At 36.9% G+C, this 24523-nt stretch overlaps 1 protein-coding gene across 6 annotated transcripts in view; it reads right to left on the reverse strand.

The window, feature by feature from the left end:
* The window catches only part of LOC137254680 (TNF receptor-associated factor 4-like), a 101565-nt gene that overhangs the window by 29117 nt on the left and 47925 nt on the right, over window positions 1–24523 (reverse strand). Inside the window, exon 1 of one of the 6 annotated variants that reach the window (XM_067792547.1) lies at window positions 4307–4454. The exons of 4 other annotated variants lie outside the window; for them this stretch is intronic. The gene's annotated coding sequence lies outside the window, so the exon portion shown is untranslated. Of the gene's footprint in view, window positions 1–112; window positions 189–4306; window positions 4455–24523 lie in introns of those variants that run through there. One more of the 6 variants, XM_067792546.1, reaches the window with a different exon arrangement.

Consider the following 24523-nt stretch of genomic DNA (forward strand, 5'->3'; position numbering starts at 1 on the left):
TTCCCAGCAAGGATATAATGTGTGAAGCCCATTTCTGGTGTCCCCCACTGTGATATTTGTGGATTATTGCTGATACTAAACTCACTGACTTTATCTAATGTTACAGCCATACCTGTACTGGCAATTTACCTCTCCTCTAACTGAGAATCAGCCTGCATGACGAACACCTGGTCATCTGCCCAACCCAGTATCTCTGTTTGCAGGAAAGCCTTAGAGCTCAGGACGTGATATCAAACTGGACTGAACCTGTACAACACGAATCTTTCCTCCTGTTCTGGTCCAATAGACACAACACATTTTTCCTTGTTCCCTGTCAGGATTAAAGCTTCTTTCATTTTGTGAAATTACATATGGAAAATGCCTGCTTTTCAGATGGCATGAAAACTTGAGGGTAATGTTTACATATAAGGAAATATTTTTAAAAAATGAGAGTTTTTACGTCACTTTCAGCAACATTCCAGCAATATCTTGTGGGGGACACTAAAAATGGGCTTCACACATTGTACCCATGATGGGAAGTGAACCCTGGCCTTCAGCATGACAAATGAATGGTTTAACTACTATACTACACTACCGTTTCCCCCAATGTTCACAAAGATTTGTATGTAAACAGCCAGACAAATCAGATTCCTCTGTAGACCAATGCTTAGTCTCTAAATAAATACATAGTTTTGACTTACAAAGGGAGCCCAATGAAATGGGAGATTCGGACGTTAGAAAATTGAGAAACTTGCTTCAGTTAATTTGTTAGCTGAATTGAAAATAATACAGATCAGGGAATAACAAATTCCTTAACAAAACATGCTTGCATCGATTTCTCAGATTTCTCAGATTTGATGTTGGAGGTGTGTGTGGAGGGGTGGGTTTGAGTGAAATGTACTGAGACAGCTAACTTTCCCAAGTATTCCTCCAATTCAGAACTACAATACAAGATTTCTTCAAACATCTGGCTTGAAAGGATGGCCTATGTACTTGTTCCACAACATGCTGCTGTCACTTAACATCCACCCATCTTCTTCAAGAGCGTATCTGACCATCAGAAACAACAGAAGAAGATGTTATGTCAACTTGTCTCCCAGATCTCAGCAGACAGGAACTGTCTGTTGCCTTCACTAGGGCAAATGTAGCCAGTGAGGGAACTGATATTACACTGGCAGCTGCCATAATGGCTTGTACATAGCATGGAGTTTCTCCAGACAGAAGCAATGTACGAACAGCCATGCCATCCTGTTTGGGATGCCGAAAATTCATAGGTACAAGCACAATTCTGTTTGATGCTATCTCAAAAGTTTCATTGCTAGGCTATAATTGTATATTGTCCTGGAAATGACAAATTGCCACTTTTTTTGGACATCATGGAAATCATCAGGCAACAAAATGCAGTTACATGAAGCCATATGTTTCTAGACAGGCACACAGCCACATGAAATCAAAGCATTCATTCAGGTTAAGTCCATTTTGATGGATTAGGTGGTTAACATATAAATGCACCATGTCCGAAGTGAAAGTTTTTGTAAAAGAGCATCCTTCACCTTGATCTTGAAAGGAGTGCCAATAGCCTGTCTAACAGTCGCTAAACAACAGTATTTTCCCTTCCATCCAACCCGTTCTGCAATTAAAGTCTTAAATGATGCCAAGCATAGATTTTCTCAGTTCTGAACCTGAATCTCATCAATCTTGGGTTCTGCTTCAATTTATATGGGATTTTTTTGACTATTAAAATTTTATTATCAGAGACTAGGCATCAGTCTATGGTTCAAGAACTAGGTTTACTTTAAAATGGCCTACAAGCTCACTAGAGTACTATAAATGTCTGCCCCAATATAATGATGAAGTACTGTGTTGGCAGCTGCTAGTAAAATGTCTAAAGGACTGGTATGTTCAATGTTGCCATTAATCCTGTCTGATGATGCTGGGCTTCTAACCCTCCTTTCCAGCAATATTATGTACACGGTTGAATAAGTATAATGTTGAAAAGGATCCCTTACGAACCAAAGTATAACGAAGTATTCGTAAGTATTACGAACCAAAACTACATTAAGAAAATGTAAGTTACCACTTCTGTCAAATCAGGACCAGGATGATTATTTGGGGCCATTCTGAGAGAAACACGTACCAGTGTTTAAAGAGATAGCAGACTATATGTTAGTCTAGATCGAAGTTCCTGATATCCATTTTTCCAGACCTGTAAAGAAGATGACAATGCAGTTGGAGTGTAAAATCAACAACAAAAGTGTGCTGTTAATAGATCTCATGGTTTTCAAGCAGTTCGCTTGCAAAACCACAAATAAGCATCCATCACTACAACCCATGAACCAAGAATTTTTCAAGCCTGAACTGCCTTCTGTAGCCATCAATCCCACGTTTGCTGTGTTTGTGAAGTAACCGAGTCCCACTGCACTCATCTATGCATCCTCGTGTACAGCTTGTACATTAGCTGCCTCTATAACACATATGTTTACTTTACATACATCTTATTTTCACTGTCAGCATCTCAAAATGACCTAAATGTGATTGGAACCTAACTAAACAGATAGCTAGATGTCAACACATTTGGCTGACAACTTGGCCTGTTGTTCTATCAAAGGAATTAGCTGTATCATTTCTAATCTTTCTTTCCACAGATAATACAATCTGCCTGATTCATTGAGACAGGCGTCAGTCTGCCAGCTTACTCAACCTTCAGTCAATCTGTTCCTCAAAGGGATCCTAGCTCAGGAGAAAAACTAGTGCTATTAAAATTTTCTTCCTTGATTTCATAATACTTTACCTAATTTTCCAAAACTTTTACAAACCAAGATGGTTAAAATTTCCATTACTTATCCAGGTTTCAAGGACTGGACTCTGTGATTTTGATCTTAAAGACAAGAATCTGTTTTAGCATTAATCCAGTACAAACTGTGAGCAAGCTAGTATGAAAAACACACTTATTCTGATAAGGAATACTATAAGTGTAAAAATATTTGTCAGCATATTATTGTTGTTAAGGTCTACCATTAACTGCCTAAAGAAGAAGGTAGCAGAACAGATTGAAGGCTTCTGCAATTGTTAATGCCCTAAAATTAACATTACTGCTATTGTGCAGCTCAAACAGATACGATTTTTACTTAATCTCAACCTGAAGAAAATAACAATCATCAGCATAGGATTACAAATGGAACGTAACATATGATTAATCACACAAGACACTTGAAATGAAAGACGTGCATAACAGAATAGGTATGAACTCATTCTCATGAAATTAAAAAAGAACACTGATGTTCTACTGAAGTAAACTTACGTCTCTACAACAGTCTGATGTCCATGAGGGAATACTGAGTTTGCTAAATGTTATGGAAGTCGACTTCTACCACGGTAATACAGAGACTTGTCAGAAGCTCTCTTACTTGTAACACACATCGTATAAGCTCGAAAGTGTCCACATGGGCTGCATCCCTAAACATGTGCATCTTCAGTGGTATTAGTCTCTATGCTTTCATCACATAATTGGCTTTTACATAACAGATGCTTAAAGCATTCACACTTCCAGTTCATTACAACCGATTACATGCACCCACTCACAGGGTCAAGTTGCCATGAGTAAATACTACAGGTGCTTGCAATTAACATACTGTGGGGATAGTACTTTGTAGGGATTACCACATGCAGGAATTGGATTGTGAGGACAATTGTAATGATGCTGTTAATGGTGAGAATCATATACCTAACTGTAATCAGTAATTAAGTGTGTAAACTTTGCAAGCATAGAAAATGATAAGACAACTCTTGAAAACATCCCCTAAAGCACTGATGCAATGTTACACAGCTATAATTTGATAAAAGTGAACTTTCATCTATGTTAAAGAAATGTGTGTTAGTTCCCCGTGTGTTATTGCTCAGAACTGTTGTGAACCATGCTGCCATTATGGAGGGGCGTGGGAATATGTACATCCTGACAACCGGAAATAGCCGCTTCAGAAGTGACAAGGAAAAAGACAAACTCCATAATGCATTTCAAATGTGTGGCTTTCTTTTTCATCTTCCCATTTCATAAGAAAAACATATTAGTTCTCAGTTACAAACTTGGCAAGGAGTGAGTGAGTGAGTGAGTGAGTGAATGCAGTCAAAATATCCAGAAATGGTTTAAAAAACAATCCCATTAACAAGCACCTATCAGTCACACAAGCAAGGCTTATATGCTACCATGTAAAGTGTCTGCCTGCCTGGCATGCAATAAAGAAATTATCATACACCCGTAGGACCTATTGTATTTATGTTAAATAATTCACCTTGAATTCTTGAGAGACTCAGTTAATAAATTACTCACCAGAATTCTTCAACCAAGCTTGGACGACAGTGTTACTTCACACCCAATACACTCTTCAGCTTTAGAATTCAAAACGCAACAGATGCTTCAGACAGATATATATCCAGTGCTGATCAATATTGATCCAGCAGAGACAGATTTCTAAATGATACAATCACTTCGTCCATCCAGGTAATACTCATGGATTCCACACAAATCCTCAAACTAGGATGACACCTCTAAAGGTTTTCACGTCTCACTGTTCTAGAAGTAACTCTCTAGATGGAAATGATTCAGGGCAATCCAAGCCTGAGGCTCACGTTGCCTACCTACGCAGAGTGACTGCGACAGTCTGTCTCAGAGCTGTGTTATCATGTACAGTTCAGGCTAGACTGGCGCTGACGGCTGCTGCAAGTTGCCTTATGGTGCCTAATACATCCCAGTGCCTGATAAAAAGGTATGGAGCTTCATACTAATATGGATTTCATGACGTTTGCTTGTTTGAAACACAGGTACTCATAACAGTGGGCCATCAAATTAATCTCTATTTTTTGTCATGTTTGAAGGATGAATAAATGATTGTAAAAGGGCACTGTGGCCATAGCAACACATTGTGATTTCATGCACATCAAATCTAACATTACATATCATGTTGTTTCATGAATCAGTCATTGGCAAATGGGATCATTTCTTAAATCAATGATCATAGGATTCAATATAAGTTCTTCATGACTCGACAGAGCTTATACAACACATGTATGTATTCAAAATCACCTTATACAGTTCAAATGACATTTTATCAAATCATATTTTCTTATGATACTTTATTAGCACTGATTAGTGATAGGTCAACTGGTTCATTAATTAAACCTGTGATATGATGATTTTCCACAAGTCTCTAAAACATGTTAAATAACACAAAACCTTTATATATATATTTGTAATTATCAACATATTTCAATCAACTTTCCTATTATATGATCGATATTCACATATAATCACAATTATCTCGGCAATATGGACAATCAGACGCATTATACGAAACTACAATCACAAAAGGATTCAAAATGTCTACTGACATGTCCCCTACAGAGAAATAACATTTAATTTGACTGTTTCCAAGGAAACATAGAAACATTGATAGTTTGGGTTGTTTTCAATGACATGTTCTGCTTCTGCAGAGGATTTGATTACATCCTGCCATAACTGTCTGACGCAAACATGATGTGATCAAAGGAAATAGTAAAAATTGCCGCTGCAGCGCTTCTTTCTTGTGTGTTGTCTTTTAAATGTAATCACAAATTATTCTGCCATGACAATACACAAACCATTACACAAAGATTAAGTCATTATCTGTGAATAAATATTTGATAAACTACCGCTTGGCTTTCGGTATCTATGTATATGTGTGTGTGTGTGCGCATGTGTGCAGGTTTATTTAACTCTTCAATATCCTCCATAAACAAAAGTTTGCAAATCAAACTGAATTAAAATCATCAATCACTTATTACAATGCTCATATCTTTTTCAATTACATGGTTGGAAACAAAAAGCAAAACTGAATTAAGTTAGATAAAGACAAACTTGAACAGCTTCTTTATTCAGGTGATGTGACATTTCAAGATTCTTGTTTCATTGTCAAACAGGTTTCTGCCTTATCTGACACTCCAACTTCTAAAATTGCCATTTAAAGATGTTGAATTTAGTTATCATATAGTGTTAAATATTTGATAAATACATACAACTGATGTGGAAAGAATTTCTTTGAATAATTATCCATTAGGTTTTCAATTAAAATATTCACCAATATCAGGTCACAAAAGCTGATTTTGCTATTTTTAAGAACACTCTGTTGAAGGTATCAGTATTCAATAATTTCTGAAAATATCTCAAACATTGTTTTGAGAAAGCCAGTGCTTTTGAAAAAATTGCTGAACCAATTAGACTTTGGGAAAGTGACAGTCTCAATTTGGTGAAACTATTCATAATAACACTCTATCATAGATTTCATTATTTAATAATTTCTTAAAAATCTGTTTTGAGAAAGTCAGGTTTTTTTTATGAAAATGCTGAACTGATAAGATTTTTAGGAAAGGAGCACCAGCACAATGTTTTTGTTGCTACATAAAGATGTGAGCACCATAAACACATCATCGTGTGAATCAAAATCGTTTCAGTAAACAAAGCCACCTTCCTAACTGTGGCGTTCACATGAACAAGGGTGCATTCATCTGCTACAGTCATCATGGGGTAATTGTTACCAAGATCAAACTACCATCAATGTCAAGGGGACATGTTGCTCTCCGATTAAAAAAATACATCAACATTCTATATTGGGATTAGAAGCTCCAGTTACAAAATACATATGTGAAGTTAAAATAGTACAAGTCACGAACTGAACGAAACAGAACTTCAGTTTCATAATAATTTGGGGTAGTCTAACAGACCAGCAAAAGTTAGGAATGGATATGTTAAATATACTTTCTTGTCTGCCTTGTCCAATATCTTCTGGTAATTAAATATACATTATCATTATGCATTCTATCTGAACTGTATGAAAGAACCATTTTCTCATTTCACTAGTGTAGCAGTCCCATCAGTGCCATCAGTCTGAGTTGGCAGCTCTCTGTACTCGGCTAACATTACACTATGTGTCTCTTACCTAATATTTAATAATTCTTTACATATTAATTGAGACATTAATCTTCTGGTCTAAGTAGAATCTTCTTAACACGAGGACTCTCAATGTCTCCATAGAGAATGTGAAATATTCCCATTGGTCCCCAGAAGTAAACAAGATTTTACCAGTCTTTTAGCAGAGTTTAGAAGGTGTTATAGATGATGGAGATATTTTATGGATTTGAGTTTTGCTATTCTTTCCATACAACTATTATGACCCTGAAACATTGTGTGAAAAGAATAAAGAAGCTGAAATCAACAAAATGTCTTGGTGAAGATTTTCCAATTTTACAGAAGTAGACAATGCAGGAGGTAACTCTAGACTAGTGATATTTACACAAAATATCTATAAATAATAAAGGCAGCTTGAGTTGTAAACTCCTCAGGGAGTTGAGATGATCACAGCAATGCATACAAATCCACTGCTCTGAGAGCAATCATACAACCCCAAAGCTATATCCACGTAGCTCCAGTGAATAAATGGTGACGTCATATTTAAAAAAAAAGGCCAAATGGAATCCAGGGGCTCATTAAGTAAGATGAACCTCCTCATTAAGTAAAATGAACCTCAACTCCCATTCTTTAACACTGCATTTGTAACAGTTCGTTAGGGTTACCTTAACGACTTACAATCACCTTAGCACTTCATGAAAAGGAGGCCAAGAACACTACTTAATTTTCACCTGTCTCATAATCAGTATTTTAATGGAGGTAGGGAAATCAAATGTGCAGTATTTCATAAAAAAATAATGAAGAATTACTCGGCACATCCAATTAGCGGATCACAACTAAAACATACCTTTGATAAATGCATGCCATCATTACTCAAAGAAATCACCAAATCAGTGCCAACTATTTCAAATTACAGACAAATACTTCTGAACAGCATATTCCAGGGAGTGACAAGCACCTCACACAGCCTGTCCTTATAGTGTCCTCAGACTGGTCACGGGTCACTACCTTACAACGGTTGTCACTGATTCAGCTAATCACCTAATAGAAATCACAACTCTTTGACACGTATGACAAGAGTTTAATCTCTAATCGTTTTGGAATGGGCTAAATATTAGATAATTGTCACTCAACGGGGATAAGGAATCGAGCCAACATGTTCCAAGACTCCAATTTGTTGTCTGACACTTATATTCTTGGTGGACTTATACAAGGGCACTTTATCCCTCATTAGGTAAACACTGAGCTTGATCATTCCTGCTCTCGACTCATTGAACTGAGTCAACTGAGGCCATTTATCTGGAATAATCTCATGCCAAGCAACATACCTCTGGACCCAAGGCACATGGATATGACAACTAACAGGATTTGTCTACAAGCTTAGAAGAACATGCTTCATTACACTGGTTTACCTGGATCAGTTTTAGAGGGTGAGGATTTCAGTACAAGTATATCACCACTTTTTACCCTATGTATGATTCTGATCCATCAGATGCATGTGTATGTGAGAGTGAAACATGTGGACTCACCATAGGCAAGTGAGTTTCTTAATTGTCTCAGTTCACCCTGCAGCAAATGGGTACCTGGTGGGATGATATACTCTCATGACTGTTACTTTTCAGGGCTTCAAATCCAGTATAGGCTGGAGTAATATAATAATGTCTTTGCTCATAAATTTGTCCTATTAGCACCACCGAGCATCTTTTGCAATGGATACTAGGAGCTCTACAAATGTATCATACAAATTGTTATTATTATATCTATGGTTGCCATTAGCAACAGCAACAGTGGTCACTGTCATCGTCTTGATCGACCATATGCTTATAAAAGTTACCATATGGTCATCATCATCATCATCATCATCACCATCATTGAGCAGGTTATCTAGCCTGGAAGTCACTTCATGAATATTCCCATACTCTCACTACCACTGTCATCAACTCACCAGAGTATTGGTTCAAATACATGTTTATCACATCACGTAAAGATTACTGACATATCGCCATCATACAGCTGGAATAAAGCTGACTGTGGTATTGAAGAAGAAACACCATGAGCAATGAAACATAGAACATAAGTCCATTATTGTAAGGATTCCTAAACGTGGTCTGCAATTAGTATATTGTCCTAAGAAGCTGATGATGTTGATGGATCCAATTTCACACTCTTTGCAAACAGAGACATAAAGGAATAGTAGCAGGGTGGGTGATGAATGACAGACACCCTCCTATTGTCATCTTCACTATTCTCATCTTCTCCCTGGGGGCAACATAGTTCTCCCTCAAACCACCATGCAACATACAAAACTGCATGTACAAGGGCAACACCAACAGTTGAATTAAAGCAAGCTGTTTAAAAGTGACATGTTTGACACTGGGTCAGATAGCCATGTTTAAATGAATGTAATTACATCACTATTAGGCTGGCTGCTAATGATATAGGGGTGAAGGGTCCCTGAGGGTCATCGTGACCCCCTCCTTGGATTGTCCAGTGACACCTAATTGTTGGCTTAGATCCATTGTGGCCTAATTATCAGACTGGAGATGTGCCTTTCTACAAACATGGCTGATTATGTCATGAATGGACAAACTTAAGTGAGCAGTGACTTGTCAATCAAGGAGGGGGAGGTTCCGCCCCGTAAATATACTGATTATGTATAAGTCTCAGGATCTGTTGTGTAGCTGGTAATAGGTGATATGTCTTAATTAGCCTTCCCAAAGATCTTGTAAGCTGACAGAAAATTATGTATGCCTGTTTAAGATATAGAAGAAAAGGTCCTGATATCAGTGAGCAGCCGTGAAACTGACTTGATGATGATGTTGAACCTGACACAGAAAGAGTTCCTGTCATTCCCCCAAATAACACTAAACTATCTAAAATCCCTCAAATTAATTACAATATATAGGGCATTGAAAAAGTTACTAAAAAATTCCTTTTTCTGTCTTTATTTTTTCATTGCTGTAATTCAAAACATTTTTAGGTGTCAGTAGTGCCCCTAGAGATCAGGACTTACACACACAAAGATTTGTGCATGTTGTATGTGGGACTTTTCAGTGCAAATAATATTGAATCCCAAAACCCAAGGATCTGTACTTTAAATGAACTCACGGTGCTCTATTTGGTCAGGTAATGTATGTGAGAATCATGTACATGTATTACAATATGAATCGTATCACACACATCTTACCATGATACCTTTAATGACCATCTATTTGGCCATATTACACCTGTAAGGATTCCCTTCACAATGCATTGCAATATGATTTATATTGCACACATTTAATGACCACATGGTTATATTTTGGGCATATGTGTTTGAGGACTCCCTTCTTCATGCATTGCAATATGATTCATATCACACCCATGATACGTTACACACATTTAATGACCACACAGTGTGTATTTGGACCTAATATTTGTCCTCCTCTCTGTATGTGTACCTTCCTGTCCACCCCAGATTGGTCCATCAATCACGTCCCACCAGGAAGGTATGACCAGGGAGGAAGTACATGCCTGGGTGAGACTCAAGTAAACACTCTACAAGCCACTATAACAGGGGTGTGTTTAAAGTCCATTATACATCCATGACAATGTCAAAAAACTCACTTATGTATTTATTGCTGTATCAATAGACTTCATACGTACACAAACGCAGGTTTCAAGACTATTCATGGATTGTGTCACATTATCAGACTGACAGTTAGTCCCAAAAATAAAGTTATCTTACTAACATAAGCGTATCTGGTTTAAACATATTTATTTCCATAAGTGTATCTGTATAAGAAAATATATACTACAGTAGGAGTTAAGAACAATTCTTGGGATGGTGGTGTAGCCTGGTGGCAAAACCAACCCATGGCAAAGATCCTGGTCTGATTCCCACATAGACACAGTGTTTGAAGTCCAATTTTGGTGTCAGCTGCCATGATATTATTCAAATATTGCCTTGTGGCCTTCCCCTGTCATGCTGAATACCCGGGTTCGATTCCCCACATTGGTACAAAGTGTGAAGCCAATTTCTTTAGTCCCCTGCTGTGATATTGTTGGAATGGTGCTAACAGCAGAATAAAACTAAACTCACTCACCCTCTCTTATGTAAACAGTGTAATCTCTAAGGACTTCAGAAGTTGCTTTCCGTTAAACACAGTATCAAAATAAACCATGTTTAGAAGAGGTCATTGTGTTTAAATCAAAACCAGCCAAAAACACCTTTCGTCAATCATTATTTGTAACCAGAAATCATATCAGTCAACAAAATCATCAGTTTCTACTTTCAACTATATGATCCATGGTGTTCCAATACACAGAGAAGATAGAGAAAAAAGTATGGATCAAAATACCTCATTGTGACCACTGTCGCTGCTAATGAACACCACCAATCAAATACCTCCAATGAGTGCACAGTCAGACTGAGCATGGCTATCGTATTACCACCAATTAACCATGAAAGGGAATATGGGACACTGAAATTGATTACACGTTCCTAAGGTGGCCAAATCAATTACCATTCAATAGGATATCGATCTCTTTCAAACAGAGTTATTACCAATCATGAAGCTGTGTTTCACTATTTTTTCATGGTTTAAATAATGGTGCATGATGCATGCAACTCAACAGTTCTGATAAGACTTGTAAGAAGAAATGAAAACATCCATGCTTGGATTGATTAGACAAATAACTAATGGTGCTGCTCTATCATGCTGCGTGAGTTCATTGTTAACCTTAGCTATCTATGAAATAACCTCTTTCATGATTCGCTTGTTTTCTTCAGCAATCAATAACTTGCGAGCAAGATCATACGCTGTAATTTTTCAGAAGTGTGCATTCTCAGTGGTGAAAGTTGTCAGGGACATAGTAGCTAAAAGAACATCCTTTTATACAGAAAATGTCAGCCACAGTGTCACATAGACTGTAATTAGTTGTGTTGTATATGGCTGATGATTGTCCTTGGTTACCTAGCAATATCGTCCAGAAATATAGAATCAATATTTCCTACATGATTGCTGTTATATGTTATTATTTTCATTGTTTCCAAAGTACAATCAGATATTGTTATTGGACATCTTAGAAACACTCACGAGAGAAAGCACTTAGAACTGTAACACTGATTAAACAAGGATGGACATACAGTTCCAATTCAACACCAACGGGAATACGTTTAATATTAATATATTTAATAAACAACCACCCACTGCTACTCTCATCCCATTCTTGGCTGTGGTCTTCTTAGGAAACACTCTTGGAAGGAAGGAGGAACAATAACTCTGCAAGGACATTTCCTGCTTATACACCAACAAGAATATATTAAACATAAATATATTTAACAAATCAATCACCCATAACTATTGTCATCCTAATCTTGCCTGTAGGGCTTCTTAGGACATTTTCATGGAGTGAGTGAGTGAGTGAGTGAGTGAGTGAGTGAGTGAGTGAGTGAGTGAGTGAGTGAGTGAGTGAGTGTAGTTTTACACCACACTCAGCAATATTCCATCCATATGGTGGCAGTCTGTAAATAATCCAGTCTGGACCAGACAATCCAGTGACCAACAACATGAGCATCAATCTATGCAATTGGGAACCGATCCCGTTAGTCGTCCCTTACGACAAGCATAGTCGCCTCTTATGCCAAGCATGGGTTGATGAAGGCCTATTCTATCCAGGGACCTTCACAGGTCTTTCATGGAAGGAAGCAGTAAGAACAATAACACTTATTAAACACGGATGGGAAGTACATTTCCTGCATACACACCAACAAGAATATATTAAACATATATATATATCTAACAGAACAGTCATGCAGTACTATTCTCATCCCAACCTTCGCTGTAGTTCTTTTTTTTTTGTATTATTAGGCTGCCTACAGAATGATGTTGATATAACAGTAGGTATTAGTTTCAAAGTATGTAAGTCGAGGCTGGGACAGGTCGTCAGTACTAGGTGAAAACTGATTATCAAGCACTTTAGTAAGAACTGTAACACCAATGGGACAAGGATGGGACATGCAGCTCATAAATATAGGTAATATTGACATATTTGATAAAACAGCCACACAGCATCCCATTACTATTCCCATCCTACCCTTGGCTGTAGGCTGGATTTGGTTTGCCTCCAGAATGATGTTGACTTGGCAATACACAACTCTTTATTTGAATGTCAGTATGTAAGTCTAGACTGGAACACGTCATCAACACTGGGAATACACTGGTTATCAATCATCCTGGACTGATGCAGTGTTCTTACATTTCATCCAACATCATCCCTCAATACATTATTTATAGCACAATAACTACAAACACACTAGATATCCCCTGATATTTGATATTCATTATTCAGCAAAGAAACAAGACCTAGTGACGCTCATCAGGGAGGGAAATAATTGATTCCTGAATTAAAAAGGTGGAGGACTCTGACTTTCATATTACCATAATAGAAGGAAGAATCAGATGTCTTTAAAATATTTTAGTTGGATTTTTGTAAAATAGAATGCTATATTCTTACATTCCTTACATTTTCTTTGTTTAAACTTTCATTGTTTAATTCATACTTTAAAGTGTGTTTATTTTTATCCCACTCAATCCCATGTTGATCAATACATATTTATCCAGCAAGTTAACTCTGTTCATTCGATTTAAATATGTTGGTAATTTAACACACACAAAAATCCCACAAATATATATACTAAAATTTCATAAATTAGAGACGTACCTGTAAATCTGTACTTTCTTCATCATTAAACATGCTCAAAAACTTGACCTTCACCTTGGTTTGTCCTCACCTTGCTAGCAACCACCTGTGAGTTGGTGTATTGACATATTTCACGTTTACTTCACACAGCATGTGACTCATACAAACAGGTAAATCAATGGATCAAACTTGTCTGATCCGATGATGCCCAATTTCCTCTACAATAAACTGTTATGTGATTAAGTTGTCAAGTGAATGTTATCTCACTGAAAGTGGGCAGGGCTGGTGGTTAGGGATAATCCTATAATTGAACTCCAACGGTTAAGGCAAATATATTTTGAAGGATATTGAACACTTCCATTTAATGAGAAAAATGTTGATTGTAACTAAAAGTATGCTCAAGCGCAACTGATATGATCAGTTAATCTTAAAGCCTATTTTTTGTCACATGTCATCTCATACTTCAGTCCAAGTCTTTATTTCCTGTATGAACATGGACTATGCTGTTTATGAAAGGGAGACACTCCTACAAAATGAAAAAATAACAAACTCCCTTCTCCTTGCTCTCTTGTCACTCATCATTTCCTCTGTATCTGAACACCTGCCATAAAGGCCTAACGGGAGATTACAACAATCCCAAGAGCAAATGAAACACAACATTGTAACAGTCTATACTTATTAATGGTCTCTGTTGAACCTCACACCCCAGGTCAAAGATGCTCCTTCTCTTAACTTCCTCAATCATATTAGACAAAAATCAGAAATTTTGACATCTGTTTATGGTAAGTAACAAAACACAACATATATGTGTATGTAAACAACACTGATATATAGAACCTAATTTGTTAATAAGTAGTAAAAATGTGCTCCTTGATATGTACTTATAATCTTGTCTCCTCTAGCAATCATTCAAACACCAATAATTATATATTCCTGATCGCTTGTTGAACTACTTCATGACAAAATTTGAAATTATGTTACTGATAAGTTGGTATGGGCAAATTATAAAACAACCCTCATGCCGTTTAAGATGAACTAGTTTGGGCAGGTAATTGATATGATTTGCAGCAAATGAACTGTAAATATTTGAATAAGGATAAACTGACATTAGCAAAGCCTGTAGGTCAGTTAATGTTATGCAGTCTGTTTGTCTAGGAGTTTACGAAATGGTGAGTAGCAATATAAAAGTTATGATTATCAATGGTAATTTATTTATTATTGGACTTTATTCAAAAACGTCACATCATAATATAACGAAGAAGTTGTGATCCATATTGTATATTGCCTTAGTGTTAAACATCTTCACTTCAATAAGATGCTCTTTATTGAACCGTTTGATCGCAAAATAATAAATTTGAATGTCTTACTACCACAGAAATATTTAACCTGATGTTAGAAATAATCAACCAAATAGTATGGAAATAATCTGCTACCATATCTACAACCTTAAACAAACGTAGAAGATTTCTAGATTGTCCTAGGCCATTATTAAACACATTATAACAAATGTTTTGTTAATGTGATTCATTATACATTTTGGTTAAGTAGTATCTAGAAATTATTATCTTCCTGATTTGTGAAATTGTTTTAATATTAATCATCTATGAGTTTTTCTACATCTTTGTACCTTTTGTGTTTATATGTGTAGTTTATAGAATATTGACACTATTTCTTAATAGAATGCCATGCAATAAATATCTTATGTTATCTTCAACTATGAATAATCTCCATCCATTTTTCATAATTCATTTATTTTCATGAAATGATGCTGAAAATTTTTATAAAGTTATAAAAATGATTACTCATATGGCCCCAGTGGAATAACATGACCACTGATAGTTTCCATGTGTGTAACTCAACACGTTGAATATTGATGGGAAGTTGAAAGATGGCAGGAAATTGAAATCTTTGTGGATGTGTAAACATAAACACATATGTGAACTTGCAGGATCAAATTACTGGGAACACATATGTCGTCCCGGTTTGGGCATCAGATTTTAGGTGTGAGTTTCATATTGACCTGGGCTTGATATGTGCTGTATGACCAGTCTCTTGATCATAAACTATAAAAATAGAGGAGGTAGAACTATATTTAACTTTTTCGTCTATGGAGGAAACATTATGGAAAATTTAGAAACACTGTTACTTGATTTATCATTTGTGTTCAAATGATTAATGGTTAGATGTGCCTGTCTCTTACAGTTTGAACCAGTAAACTTGTAACATGGTCAAGTCTATAATTATGGGTCAAGTAGTGAAAAGGGTCAAGTTCTGGATTTCTAATAAAAATCTAGGTACAAGTAAGTCAGAAACTGAAAATGAATGCATTACCAAATTTGTAATGTCTTATGTAAAAAAATAAACTTGCATCATATTCAGATTTTAGAATATACAACTTTAAGAAAACTTAATAGCTCAAAAACAAGAACTTAACCGTTGTATGTGTATATTAGTCAAAGAATCCAAGTTTAATGACAGGTACAAAATCACAGACTACCTACCCTCCAGCATATCAGTGCTGAGAAATGTTTTGATGTTTCCTGCAAGTCAGATGGGAATTGAAAAGAAACTGCCAAGGAGCAGTGATCAGGTAGATCTCAAACAGAGATCCATCAAGGCTAGTCATAAAATGGACCATTCCCAGAAATGTTGTGACAAACTGTTGTTGTGTTGCTGTGGTGATTACAGGCATGAATCTACACAAGTGCCACCCATGTTGAAGTATGTGTCAGCCCGAGTGATGTTTCAATTTTGGTGTGAAATGACCCATATGGAAAACTCATTTCTTTAAATATGAAGTTCATATAATTCCTTTAACAGATGGTTGTCAGTTTTATAATGCAAAATACAGATGTACTAAATAACACAAGCAAGTTCAGACAAGCTAGGACTGATATCAGTGATATACTGACAGGACTGTATTTATAGAAAAAGCAAAGAACCTGTGATGTGAAAATAATTCATCCATCTACCCATCCATCCATCCAAACACCCATCATTAATTATTCTTCAACATATAGTAAGTCACAACACATCATCAACTCAATGCATTCATTTATTAGTCAGTATTTTTAACTTTGTCAAAAGACAGACAAATAATACACACTGTACCCATATTCTTAGTCATTCTCACAGTCCCTGAACCACAATATTTTCCCTTCCACCCAGCCATTTCTACAGTAATAAAGCACACAATGAAGTAAGTCTAGATTTTCTAGATTTTCTCTGAAAGTCCCATCTCAGTGGATCTCATTTACAGTTTAAATGGTATTATTTGTTACTATCAAAATGTTATATTCAGACAGTAAGACTTAGTCTACCACACTATGAATATCATAAAGTCTTGTACGTGGCCTCACTACCTCATTTTTTAACGCTGGTCAGTCCATATCACAGATACCATTATTCTTCATCCATAAGCACAACCAGCTGTGTTATTGAGTAATATCACGCAGGCAGAAGTAGAGCTAACCACCACTGACCATAAACTGACTGTTATTTCCTCTTTTTTCACCAATGATATTGCATCAGTCTGCATAATGTACCCCTGTTGAACCAGTCCCTGCCTCCAGGCCTTTCTAAGAGTACAACAGTAGGATATTAATTATACTGGGATGGATCTCCACTATCATGTCCAGTGTGTAATATTACCTACACAAACTGTCCCTGGAAATCTTCTCAAGCACCTGTGCACAATATTCCACTGTCAATCATGTAATAACCAGAAACATTAGTTTGAGTATTATATTGAATATCATGTGTAAAGAATTTGTTTAGCATGCAGAATATATAGGTCCATGAGGCACACATATAAAATACCAATAACATATTAACTTAAAAACATCTAGTCTTTCTGCAACATATGTTATATTTGGGATTTCACTTTCTCAGTAAAGTACAAATTCTAGTACTTTTTTGGTTGAGTCCCATCAGTGATTTGAACCCACACCCTCAGAGTCAGGCACCTAATTGCAAGCACACAAAGTCAGCCGCCTAGTCTGCTCAGCCACCACGACTTCCGGCGACTTTGCCGAGAAAGTGAAATCCCAAACATGACATGTTGCATTTGACCACTTTCTAAATGGCATCGTGTAATCATCTAGTCCTTCTGTAAATATGAACCGTTAATGCAGACAATTTAGGCTATATCAGTATTTTCAACCCAAAACTGCTTACTGTTCACAATCAATCTGTGACATTTTATGTATATTAACATAAGATCTACATTGCTGATATGTCCCTTTAATGCATTCTGTATGTGTGTGTTCACATGTATGTATAGATGAAAGTAAGCATGCATGCATGTATGTGTGCATGGATCAAAACACTTATTGTAACTTAAATACTGCATCTGTTCCCCAGTGTTCACAATAGATGCTTCTAGTCACACATGTGAGTGAAATTAAACTAGGGAATGGAAACCAGGAAACCTCCACCCATTTGTGCTAAACCAGCATAACAGGTTGGTTGTTGTTCATATTGATTGTATTCTGGCCACCTTCTAAAATTTAATACAGCTGATAAAAATAAAGTCACAGATACAGGTACTGTTGTGAGGCAGGGTGTAAGTGTCATCCCATTAACCGTATCACTAGGTACCATGTATCCTCAGGTGTATTGTGCTATCTGGTGTTTTGTATCATCATTTTATAGCCAGAAACATTGTATCTTCAGGTGTGCTTGAAATCAGGTGTATTGTGTCATCAGGTGTATTGAAAATTAGGCGTTTTCTATCTGAGATCTCTGCAGGTGTATTACAGTATCAGGCATCTTGTACCAACACATGTATTATTTTCTTATCAACAGGTGTAACTTCATGACGCATTCTTATATTGTGAATCATGACCTGTTAAACATTATCATCAGGAGAAAATGCCACGTGACCTTACCTTTTCATCCCATACTTGAATCACAACACACTACCTTTGTTAGGCTGTAAACGTCCAGGTAACAAAATCATACAAACACTAGTCACTCAAATAAAATAAACCCACAACTGTGCGAGGCAGAGTGACATATGTACAAACAGGTCGTGCACCATGGCCCTTCAACTTATGACTGTTCATATCTATAAAATGACATCTGTCGTAAACTATCCCAGGTGAGTATTATTTACAAGGCTGTTCATGAGTGCAATGCTACCATGTATCTACCTTTAACGAGATAATAGGCTTCCATCAAAGGTGGTAAACCAAACACGCCTTGGTGCACCCTTTTGTTGGATCCGATCATTGTTGTAGCCCTAAATATTGCCGCTTTGTGATGGAGGTGGTCAGTGAGTTTATGACCACTGTCCCCATCTCTCGATAGGTGAGATAACTACAGGTGATCAGCTACACAACTGTAGGCGTGATTTGTGAAGCAATATAATCTCAGGTGTCTTATGTTACATAGATTTGATCTCCCCGATTCCCTTACCAACCAGCCTCCATACAAGTATCTTATGATATTATGGACAGTTTTATAGATTTCACACCTGTTCAATACTATATATGTAGTGATGATAGCTATAACAGTCACTAACAAAAAATACCCATCAAGTCTGGGAAACTGCAATTTTCAAGTCTGATTTCATACATATGAACTCTGTGCAAACACACACATGCTCCCAATTCTGTAGGTCGATGTTCAAGCTGTTGATCACTGGATTGTCTGGTCCAGACTCGATTATTTACAGACCACCGCCATATACCTGTAATATTGCTGAACATGGCATGAAAAAACAATCACAAAACCAACCAACCAAACACACAGAGATATATAGAGGAGGATTTAAAATACATGCATAACCAACAGCATTTGCTGTACACACACAATTTATATTATATACTTTCCGTAGTTACACTGCTATATACAAGTGCAATAATAAATCCCACTGCGCCTGACCCCACTGACATTAATCCTAGGTAGGAGAAACTTTAATCACCAAACATCACTCCATTAAACACTACATAACACATTCAGCAAGTCCTAGTTCAACAGAAGCAATTTGTGAATAATGCATTTGTGAAAGATAACAGAACACTCCACCTGCAAATGAGTGTTATTACAACCAAAATTCAGTTTTCTCAATAAATCACAACAAAAACAAATCATCAATACTCTTACAAACACCACAACATAAAAGACGATTAACCTACATTTCAAATGTTTAGTACAACTGAAAGGTACTTGCAAGAATTCCATTATATGTTAATTGAGGCTTGTCACAACTGTAAAATCATGACCAGATATAGGCAATTATTAGTAGCTGATGCGACACAAAACATTTGCTATAGAGAAGCATAAAAATGAAAGTTCTTATGAGTGGGTGGGTTCATTTTCACACCACTTTTAGCAATACATTAGACGAATGCTTAGTCTCTGAAAATATATAAGTTAGATAGTAACAAACTAACACATAAATTGAAAAGGAGCCCCAGGGAAATCAGAGATTCAGAACATGAACCTAAGGAAATCTAGACTTGCTTCATTTAGGGCTTTAGCACTGCAGAGAAGTAAGATGGGAAAATAACGTGGTTCAGGGACTGTGCATCCTCGAAGCAAAGGGAGGTAATAAATTTTTCGGGCAGAGCCGTAGATGCGTCCAGGGTATAGTGGAGACTTATCGGAACGTATACCCTGGAGATATCGAGGATGGGGACTGTGAGACAGACTACCAATACATGTATATTCCATTGTACAATTCCAGCAATGTCATGGCGGGGAACACAAGCAACAGGCTTCACACACAGTGTCCATGTCAGGAATCGAACCCCGGTCTTAGGCGTAATGAAAGAATGCTTTAACCACAAGGCCACCCTTTCATTATGAAATTTGCCTTAAAAGGTATAAAGTCTTTAAACCACCTAAAGTACTTGTAGGCAGAACATACTGTCCAATGTACCTACACTTTTTGCATTTTTTTTATAAATGCCGAATATGGTCACCTGATCAGCATTGTTGTGTTGTGGATTAGACTGGTAGACAGATCAATGACAGTACTGCAACAACAGTGTAATTGTGCTGTGTGTAGGAGGTGTTCACAAAGACCAGGAAAGTGCTGACATGACAGAAAGACATTAGGGCCTCTAGCATAGAGGGTCAACAGATGCTGCCCATGCAGATAGTGGCCTGGTTAAGCTGTACACTAAAACACTGTCCAGATACACTCTTGGTGTTAAAGGAAACTGATAGTTTAGAGGATTATTTGACTATTGAGTCCACAGGGGGATAATATCAAACAGACAGTCAGGACTGAGTTGATTCAAAGTCTAACTGGAAACTTGCACTGAGCAAATCTGTGAGTGAGTGAGTGAGTGAGTGAGTGAGTGAGTGAGTGAGTGAGTGAGTGAGTGAGTGAGTGAGTGATTGATTGATTGATTGATTGATTGAGTGAGTGAGTGAGTGAGTGAGTGAGTGAGTGAGTGACATTTTCCATCACTCTTAACATTATTCCAGCAATAATATGGCAGGGCACCAGAATTGTGGGGGAGTTGAACCTCGGCTTCAAGTCTGATGAGTGAACCACTAGGCTGACTGAATGGTCTGACATAAACACTAAACCATTATAAAGACTGAGAGAAACAGGATGAGGATATAAATGTGACCTGAATGTCATATGAGTTAGGTACTAAAATCCTAAATACGTAACCATAAATCCACAATCATCTGGATCTTGTCTACTGGAAATGATCTTACGCAAACTTCACTAGCACAGTCTGTGAAATCTTTCATTATTTCTTTGAAATATATTTGAGCTGTTGAATTGAAAGCAGAAAGTCTGCAGACATGTAGCAGGACAACTCTTTGTTCATTGATACTGTTCTTGGACTTCATCCATATCCAAAATTGGCTAGTCTGTTTCTCAACTTCTGCCTTAAGTCTGGGCCATGATGTGAAACAAATTCAAATGCAAATTACATGCAAAAATTTATATTTGTAGTTTATAGAATACTGCCACTGTTTCTTCATGGAATGCTATGCAATAAAATTCATATCTACCTAATGCATGGGTCAGTACAAACATTTCCCAGCAGAAAACATGAGGAAGAGGACCAGACCTATGACAGCAGAAACATTATCCATCATGAGAATTCTACACTCCATCTGCTGAATTCTACACTCCATCTGCTGAATTCTACACTGAATTCTACACTCCATCTGCTGAATTCTACACTCCATCATGAGAATTCTACACTCCATCCATTTTCTACTCAAGATCAGTTGGGTATAAGTTATCAGCTGACAAACATGTCACTGCATAAACATACACAACATTTAAACCAAAGGGGGTGAAGAATATATCAGTCTATCTACTTTTGACACTTACCCTCGCCTAATCCAGCAAATAATCTAATTAGGTATCAATCTGTTCCGATACCTCTTTCTCCCTGAAGGATCCAATCCCTGACAATCTCACCTGCCTTCTACAGACTTCTACCTGTCCCTTCAAGCAGAAAGATCAGACTCAAGACTTATGAACTGTGACACCTGATATATGAAGAGTTATCCACCCTCACAAAAGGAACTCTTTCGTCAAAGAAACAGACATATTCATGTGTTAATGGTCCTACCCAGTTCTATGATGATGTCAGGTTTCTGAAAAATGACACTTCATGCATCCATGAATGGGTGGGGGCAAGACGTTCCGGGCAGGGAGAGAGGACAATTTGTAGCGAGTTCCACTGGATATCTAATCTCCATGTTGATATGTAGGGGAGCATGTTTGGGCTAGACACTATAAGTACATGAATATTATCAGCTACAATGCCTTTTCTTTGTTTGTTTATACAGCATGGTCCAGTACTCTTGTCGACATTCCACACTAGACTGTTGGAAGTGTCATCAAACCAGTTGTAACCCGTTTTGTGTGTCCCACAATGAGATAGTAAGGAGATAAATATTAACTTAAGATGTTTACGACTTGTGGAACAACTGATCTTGCTTGCATCAGTAATTATCGACAGTCTTGAAACACTAATCAATATCCATAAGAAATGAAAAATAAAATTTAACCTTCAGAAGTTTGAAGTTCTTGAGAGGCATACTAGAAGTTGGTATTCAAGTATAAGACAAAATATTATAGATGTTAACTTCTTCTTTTCTGCATACACAACATTTGTGAGGTTTTCATTTGTCGGGAGAATGAATTCTAAGGAACAGCCCACAAAAGTTGCCAATAAAGTAAAATATTTTGTCCTATACTTTTGGAAGTATGTTTTCTTATTGCTGAATTTGTTAAATCAACACATAAACAACTGAAGCAGTTTCCTGACTGGTAAAACTGCCGTGTAAACGACATACTCATGTGTGTGACTCAACAGAAAGTATCCTCAGTCATCTTGACCGCTGCCTGTTTGCACAATGTTATGGCTGTGTATCATTATTGTCCAAATGTGTTTTGTGGTGGGTTTAACAATTAAAAAGAGATTCTCACCAAAGTGTCTTAACGGGTTGATAAAGTTACGATCATCCAAGGCTTGCCCTGGATATTTTCACTTTTATCAAAAAGTGTTGATATATTTGATATCATAAGACACAAGGGTTAGATTCTATGAATTCATAAAAAATCGCTCTTCATCAGTTTTCACTGAAAAATGTACATCCCTGATCACAGTACTGCCATTAGACTTGCAGTGCAGCTATATCATAGCACTGTGATGTCATCAAGGACATGACGCTATAGCACTGTCAGGGCATTGTACAAAATGTACTGTCAAAACAATATCTCTCATGAATCTCACACAAGCAATACCTCCAGTGGAATACACTTTTAGATGATAAATTCAATTCTTGATTGATTAATCAGGCCGAGTTATTGATTTGCATATTGTGAGTATTAATCAAAACTACAGTTGATGCAAGTGAAACAAGACCTAACCACAACTGTTACAGGATGTCAAATTAGAGTCATTTACAAGGCAACTGTGCATTCGTCTTTAAGGACTACCATACAAACGGTGAACAAATCATCAAAACAGGACATATGTGATGAATGTGACTCAATCTACCAGTCATTAGCACATGCTAAACTGCCCAAGATGGATATCTGAAAGAGAAAATAAAAAATTCCTCCCTCATCACTTTTTTTCTATCAAAAATCATAAAAATACTCATTACTTATGAAAAAAATGTGCCTGAGAAACATTTAATTTTTCTTATGCAGCCTAATGGAATACTAATCATTTGGAATGGAAACAAAACTTGTGTATCAGATGTAAAGGAGCCTGAGAACGGTCACCTGGCCTACAAAAAGGCAGTTATTATACAGCATTCAGAAACGGCAGTCATACCATTTTGAAACAGCATAAATATCGTCAGAGATGGCCGAGAGTGGAGACAAACAGGCTTTGGTCAATGATTATCTGTGTCACTATGAGTCTAATCTTGAAAATTTGATATCGTGATGTAAGTGCATCAACCCCCTAAAGTACTAAGCTTCAAATCTATGTTCATGTTTCTCGGTGTCAGGCTTGCGATTCTGCAAATTGTGGTCCCTTGTCCAACCAAATAGGTTTTGTACTTTGTTGTTGACAATGTCTCGTGCCACTGTTTCTCTTCAGTTTTGTAAAGAAAGTATTCATAGTGTCACATTCAACATTAATATGAGTGCATAAAAACATTCAGACTGTGCATGCCGGATTTAGTTCCTTTTTTGCCCCATATACACGTCTTAAATTGACTAAAGGAAAAAACCTGAATATGCCTTTGATTGGTCATTTTATATATTTTTGTATTTATTCACTCCTGCCTTGAGGTTTTCTAAGGACAAAAAATCCATCAAACAAGAAATATAGTGGTCTGGTCTGACCTAAAATCATAATTTTTGCAAGAAGCACTTATTGAAATCTTATGGCTTCCTTTTCACATCACTGACGTCGAACTGGACCAGTTAAAAGGAGAACTCAAACAAGTGATAAAAATCCGGGCATATTTCTGATG

The sequence above is a fragment of the Haliotis asinina genome, chromosome 1, assembly GCF_037392515.1.
Source record: "Haliotis asinina isolate JCU_RB_2024 chromosome 1, JCU_Hal_asi_v2, whole genome shotgun sequence".
NCBI classification, from domain to species: Eukaryota; Metazoa; Mollusca; class Gastropoda; order Lepetellida; family Haliotidae; genus Haliotis; species Haliotis asinina.